Below are 7,255 nucleotides of genomic sequence, written 5' to 3'. Positions count from 1 at the left end.
TAACAACATGTACACTCAGAATGAGATGTATTATATAAATTATAATAATAATAATGATAATAATAATAACGATGATAATAATAATAATAATAACAATATAATATATACAACAACATGTACACACAGAATGAGGAGCTGAATCATATAATGATAATAATAATAATAGTAATAACATACAACAACATGTACACTCAGAGTGAGGAGTTGTATAGATTAATGGCCACAGGCAGGAATGATTTCCTGTGGCGCTCTGTAGTGCATTGTGGTACAATTAGTCTGGTACTGAAAGAACTCCTGTGTCTAACCAGCACTTCATGGAGTGGGTTGGACACATTGTCCAAAATAGCTCCCACTTTGTGAAGCATTCTCCTCTCTGACACCACCGTCAGAGAGTCGAGCTTCACTCCTACAACGCCACTGGCCCTGCGGATCAGTCTGTTCAGTCTATTGACATCCTCTACCCTCAGCCTGCTGCCCAAGCATACCACAGCATAGAAGATAGCACTGGCTACCACAGACTCATAGAACATCCTGAGCATAGTCCTGCAGATGTTGAAGGACCTCAACCGCCTCCGAAAATAGAGGCGGCTCTGGCCAAAAGGGCATCAGTGTTCCTCCCCCAGTCCAGTTTGTTATCAATGTGTACCCCCAAGTACTTATAATCCTCAACAATGTCCACACTGACCCCCTGAATGAAAACAGGGGACACCGGCACCATGGTCCTACTCAGATCCACCACCAGTTCCTTTGTCTTTGTCACATTGAGCTGTAGATGGTTCTGCTCACACCATGTGACAAAGTTGTCCACAACAGCCCTGTACTCGACCTCATCACCCTTGCTGATACATCCAACCACTGCTGAGTCATCAGAAAACTGATGACAGGTCTCCGTGCAGTAGTTGAAGTCCGTGGTGTAGAGGGTGAAGAGGAAAGGAGAGAGGACAGTCCCCTGTGGGGCCCCGGTGTTGCTGACCACTCTGTCTGACACACAGCGTTTCAGGCGCACATACTGTGGTCTGCCAGTCAGATAGTCCACAACCCAGGACACGATGGCGGGGTCCACCTGCATCGCTGACATCTTCTCACCCAGTAGACCTGGGCTGATGGTGTTGAAAGCACGGGAGAAGTCAAAAAACATGACTCTCACAGTGCTCGCCGTCTTGTCCAGGTGAGTGTAGATGCGGTCAAGCAGGTAGATGATGGCATCCTCCACTCCAAGTTGGGGCTCGTAGGCGAATTGTAGGGGGTCCAAAAACGATTTGACCATGGGCTTGAGCTGCTCCAAGATGAGTCTCTCCAGGGTCTTCATGATGTGGGAGGTCAGCGCCACAGGTCTGTAGTTCCCAGAGTCACCAGGGTGTGCCTTCTTCGGCACAGGAACTAGGCAGGACGTCTTCCACATCACCGGGACCCTCCGCAGACTCAAGCTCATGTTGAAGACATGCTGAAGAACTCCACAGAGCTGGATGGCACGCTGTCATCTGACATCTTAAGCTGTGATAGTCACTGAAGATGGGGGTGAGGGGGTAGGGATAGAGGTGAGATTGTGGCCTTCCCTTGAAGATGAGAGGCTGCAAGGAGGGTGAGGGGGAGAGAGTGGAGTAGGTGTTGTTGGGGGCAGAACAATCGAGGTGTTGATGGTAGTGTCTGTAGGGAGTGCAGGGGCCTGGGCATCAAATCTGTTGAAGAACAGATTAAGTTCATTGGCCCATTCCACACTGCCTTCAACTCCACTGTTGCCAGCTGACTTAAAACCAGTGATTGTTCTCATCCCTCTCCAGACCTCTCTGTTGTTATTTTGCTGGAGTTTCCGCTCTAACTTCTTCCTATATTCCTCCTTAGTCTCTCTGATCTTGTGCTTCAGGTGTCTCTGTGTGTTTCTCATCTCGTCCTTGTTGCCAGCCCTGAAAGCCCTCTTCTTATCATTCAGGAGGGCCTTGATGTCCTTTGTTACCCACGGCTTGTTGTTTGGGTAACAGTGAACAGTCTCTACTGGAACAATGGAGTCTACACAGCAGTTCATATAGTCCGTGATGCACTCTGTGAGCCCGTCGATGTCTTCTCCATTTGGCTCACAGAGTGCCTGCCAGTCTGTGACTTCAAAACATCCCTGCAGTTCCACATACACCTCTTCCGACCATCTCCTCACTGTCTTTATGGTCACAGGCTGTCTTTTTACCAGAGGCAAATAAGTGGGACTGAGGTGTATGAGATTGTGGTCAGACCTGCCCAAAAGGGGGAGGGGAGAGGAGCTGTATGCACCCTTCACATTAGCATACATTAAGTCCAGGATCCTCTCCTCTCTGGTGAAACAGTTCACGTACTGTGTGAAGTTGGGCAGTGCTTTTGACACGGTGACATGGTTGAAGTCACCCGAGATAGCAATGAATGCACTCAGGTATAGAGTCTGTAACTGAGCTATGGTGGAGTGGATGACGTCACACGGCGAAGTTGGGTTGGCAGAAGGAGGAATGTAAACAGTCACCACAACAACATGTGAAAACTCCCGTGGCAGATAATATGGACGAAGACCAACAGCAAACAGTTCAATGTCCAGGCTGCAGATGTGCTCCTTGATAGTAATATGAGCAGGACTGCACCACCTGTTGTTCACCAGAACGGCAAGCCCCCCTCCTTTCCGTTTACCGCTCTTGGTGCAATCCCTGTCGGCCCGAACAGTTTGGAAGCCACCGATGGAAACATTGTCGTCGGATATGTCCTGACACAGCCATGTCTCCCTAAAGCACATTAGACTACACTCCCGGTACTCCATCTGACTCCTGGCTAGCGCTGTTAGCTCCTCCATCTTGTCTACCAGCGATCTCACGTTGCCCATAGTAACGATGGGAAGACAGGATTTATATTTCTTTTCCTCCATACGCATCCGTTGACTCCCTCTGGTTTCGCTCCTCCGCTGGTTCTTCTTTCCTCTGCAACCTCAGTGTGTTTTCCTCCACAATTCTTCTGGAATTTATGAAGATCTTGTGGTCAGGATGCCAGCAGGTTTCAGAGCGATCAGCTGATCACTCGTGTAGACAAAACGGCTACCAACGGCCATACTTTTACGGCACCCGGCAGAGTTAAAGTATTTCTTTCACAGCAAAAAGATGACAAGATCACTCTCCAACCAGCATGTATTGGAGAGAGAATGTCTTAAAAAATATTACCAACAAAAAGTAAAACAAATATTTTAAAAATATAGTTAAAAGTAAGAAAAAATAAGAAAACTAGCAGGAGCAATCGTAACAGGCATATACTCAGCACATGCGCACTTCTGGGTCTCAGGAAAATCTGTTTTTTGTCAGCTTTTAATAGCAAAAGCAGCTTGACGGTTTCTATGGAGACCAAGATGCTTCGCTTTTCCTCACCATCGCTGCTTCCTGTTAGACATTTCTCAACATGAAAATACGATAGTGTTCTTGACAGCTAAACAGTATGGCAGACTACCATTAAGGCCATCAATCTGAATTATTTCCTCCTTGATTCAAAAAACAATCAAGCTTTTTTTTTTCTTGTGGCAATGAAGAGAGAATGGAATTGATGCCTGACACAACTGGAGCTGCAAACACCAAAGTGTTGTTGATGGCTAGGAAATCCTGGACAAATCACCATTAATTAGGACAAATTGGTTTTGGAATTGGCAAGATTGGTGTGTTACCTGGGCTGGTAGTTTGAACCAGCACACCTTGATCCCATAGAGAACATTTTCAGGCAAGCAATATTGCCTGATCATTGGCAACTTTTGCAGTCCCATATCATTCTAATTATTATTATTAGTAGCCCATCTATCTACTTCATGTATTTGTAGCACTTAAGATAGAATATTTACTACTGTATTTATTTATTTATGCTAGGCTAAAATGAACAGCATATAGGGCGATAGTGATAGGTTCGGCTCAGGACCTGATTGAGCATCAATAAACACATGAGACAGTATTGCGGTTACCGGTATTGTATTGAACTTTGCAAACAAAATTTACAATGAACAAAATGAAATAGCAAAAACAAAGGCCTTTCAATATGGCAATGTAACTATATCAATAACTTTAAACCTCAAGTTTCTATTTGTAGTTTAAAGTTGTCTTTTTTTTTAAAGTGCACCTTTAACTTTCAGATCACTTTCAGTCTACATTCAGCAATGATCGTGATAATAAACATGCCAAGAAAACACATTCAAGGGTTTCACAGTGATTCAGTCTATCCAAACCACATATTCAGTATAGCACTCATTAAAGCTTTTGCCGTTATGTTTACACACACTAAAGTGTCTTCAGTGTGGGAGCTTTAAAGTGACTTTGTGCTTCACAGTGGTGTGGGAAAAGTCAGTGCTAGTCTTGCACTCTCCAATCAGTTCAGTGTTCACTAAGATACTTGTACTGGTGTACTGGGCTAGGGTTTGTACAGTCCTACCTACCGCGCCCTCGGGGAATGATTTAAGGCTGCTGGGCTCCATAAAAGCCTGACCGGGTGAGTGAATATTCAGGAGAAGGTCCAGCTCCAAGGGGTTTCACTTCACAGCCTCCATGTGTTCAATCAATTTGGTGCAAGCACGCCGAGGTGTAGGTGTGCTGCCGGTAACAGGTGTCCAGCTGTGCGAATGAATGAAACGCCGCTTCCAAATCAGGGAAGGGAGGGCGGATACCAGGTGGCACAGCCGGTATCTGATTGGTTCAGATAGTGCGACTGACAGCTCAGCAACAAAGGGTTGTGATTGACTAAATGTGGGTGAACAACCACGAACTATACCGGAGTGACAATGAACCATGCAGACAGACGACAACAACCGTGGCAGCATAACCTGTTATCAGACCAGCGCTACATATTTCTGAAGATTGCCCATATTGTGTTAAAATGGGGAGCTATTACAAAACAAATGTGCTCTGCAGCAACAAAAGTTCATTCAGATGTATCCTGTACAATCCGTCACCTAAATGTGTCACATTTCGTGCATGAGAGTCTTACAGCTCCTCTCAAAGTCTGGCAACATGCCATCATTTCTTCAACCTGCTTAGGCTCACAGCCACAAGCTGGAGATGTTTTTGTATTCTTCTGGTTATGTGACACAGTGAGGGTGTCCTGCATATTAAACTCTGGCAATGTCCAGAAAGTCTGATTGTTGGTGCTTGTGTTGGATAATGTCTCCCCATGGTCACCCTATGCCTGATTGTAGTATGGCATGACATGAGTCTGTAGAGTTGCAGATGACAGAAGAGGAAAATAGGGAGAGTCATGGTTAGAGGAACGATTTCAATAATAAGAATAATTTAATTTAGCCATGGCAGACTGTTTTGGGTTACCATGTCTATCAGGGCATGGTGCGTTTCTGCATTCTCAGGCCCAGTGTCCCTGTCTACCTAAATTATAACAGGTACGCCCCTCCCTGTTCGTACAGGGAGAATTCATGCTTCAGACCATCTTAGCTGTTCTTCCGTTGTCTGTTATTAACTCGGTATCTTCTCCAGAGCCTTTTTGTGCTTTTCTCATCTCTCAGGTTGGTCGTGGTCGCTGTTCACCTGGCTGCGGTTCTCTGGTTTCCAGGGATCGCTGCTGTGGATTGTAGGCCACTGCCACTTTTTACTATTATTAGTCCTGTTATTATTATTATTCATATATTAATTGTTGTCATGTTTTTCACTGTATTGCTCATTATTAGTCATATTCATATTATCAGTAATATAGTTACTATTATTATGGTTATTGTTTGCTGTGCAAACTCCTTATTCTTGTCTTTCTGAGGTACTGAGGAAATCAGTGGATCCTGATCTGGACTCCCCTCCCACTTTGGTTGGCTGTCTGAAATTTTGAGCAGTTTCATGGTAAGTTTTCCCAACATGGCCACTGTCATAAGATCTGTTATAAACTTAACAGAGCCTGTTTTGATACTATTAACATTATTATTGAATTTTACATGTTGTGGCTAAAATTGTAGTCTTGAATCAAACTGAGCTAAAAAGAGATCATACTGTAGACATATTCCAGCTCTAGTTTCTTTCTTTGATCTGGTCAACCCTAGAAATTATATTCATATATTACCAAATTTGCTGTCACGACTGTGGCTCACAAACCTCAGACTGGGCACAAACACACACAGACGAAGACGCATGCACATACACATTGCAGTAAATGCTAAATAGACTGTACATGTATATTGCCTTTCTAGTCTGCTCAACCACTATAAATAAATAAAGTGTTTTAACATTACATTTACATCCCCCTATTCACACATCATACTACAATAGTGGTTGAAATATAAAATCTTTCAAATATTCAGCTCTTGCATTTCATCATTTTATCCTAAAAAACAAAGTTGATCATGTTATCTAAAACAGCACAGATATTGTTTCTCCAAGCATCCTTCTCCAAAAGTGCATTTAAATGACTTGTTGAGTCATTTGATTATGTTTGATTATGATAGTTTTGGTCCTCCATACATCGAAGCTGCTTCCAGTAAAGAACAACCCTATAACTGTAAATTTACTCTGGAGCTGCACTTTGGCCAGCAGTATGGTTTTATGACCTTGAATGTATAAAACTGAATTTGAAGGAAGAAAAAGAAAACAAAGAAAGAAGGCCAATCACTGATTCTTTGTGGAGAATCCAGATTGTGACACAGGAAGGACTCAGAGTTCAGAGGCAGAAGGAACCAAAGAGTGAAGGCTTTGGTTTTTATGTTGGTGTTCCTTACATCTCAATTCAGACGCGACAGAACATGTACAGTAAGAGCCAACAACTTTGGCACCTGGTGCAGGATGAACCTGGATGAAGGAAAAAAAGAAAGGTTTCTGTTTTCTCAAATTCTGCACTTATTGCAACTTATTTTGCTGCCCTAATTAATGACCATGGTGAGCTTGAAGAATGCTCACTGTGCTTTTATCAGAGATATATTTTGTGGTAGGTACGTGCTGTATTTAAAACATTTATTTATCCATACAGTTGGCTTAAAGTTTAGAACAAAGACAGCTGGTATGATTACTGCTATCAAGGTGCATTTTTCCTAATTAATTCAATATACAATATAAAATTGTCTCATTTACAGTTTTCATCAAGTATTTAATCTCTCTTTAAGACTTGGAAAAAGTACCTGAAAGACCTGAAAGTATTACAACCATATCACCAGGTCCAAGCGAATAAGATGGCCATGGTGACTTTTTCATAAAAATGACACGGGGACTTATTCAGATGTGACATTGAAACTGAAACGTAAAGAACGAAACATTTACGTAAAGAGGTGCATGTCTGAAAGTGGCTCATACAA

The sequence above is a fragment of the Pempheris klunzingeri genome, chromosome 2 (assembly GCF_042242105.1).
Source record: "Pempheris klunzingeri isolate RE-2024b chromosome 2, fPemKlu1.hap1, whole genome shotgun sequence".
NCBI lineage: Eukaryota > Metazoa > Chordata > Actinopteri > Acropomatiformes > Pempheridae > Pempheris > Pempheris klunzingeri.
Note: the sequence above shows the minus strand (reverse complement) of the source record.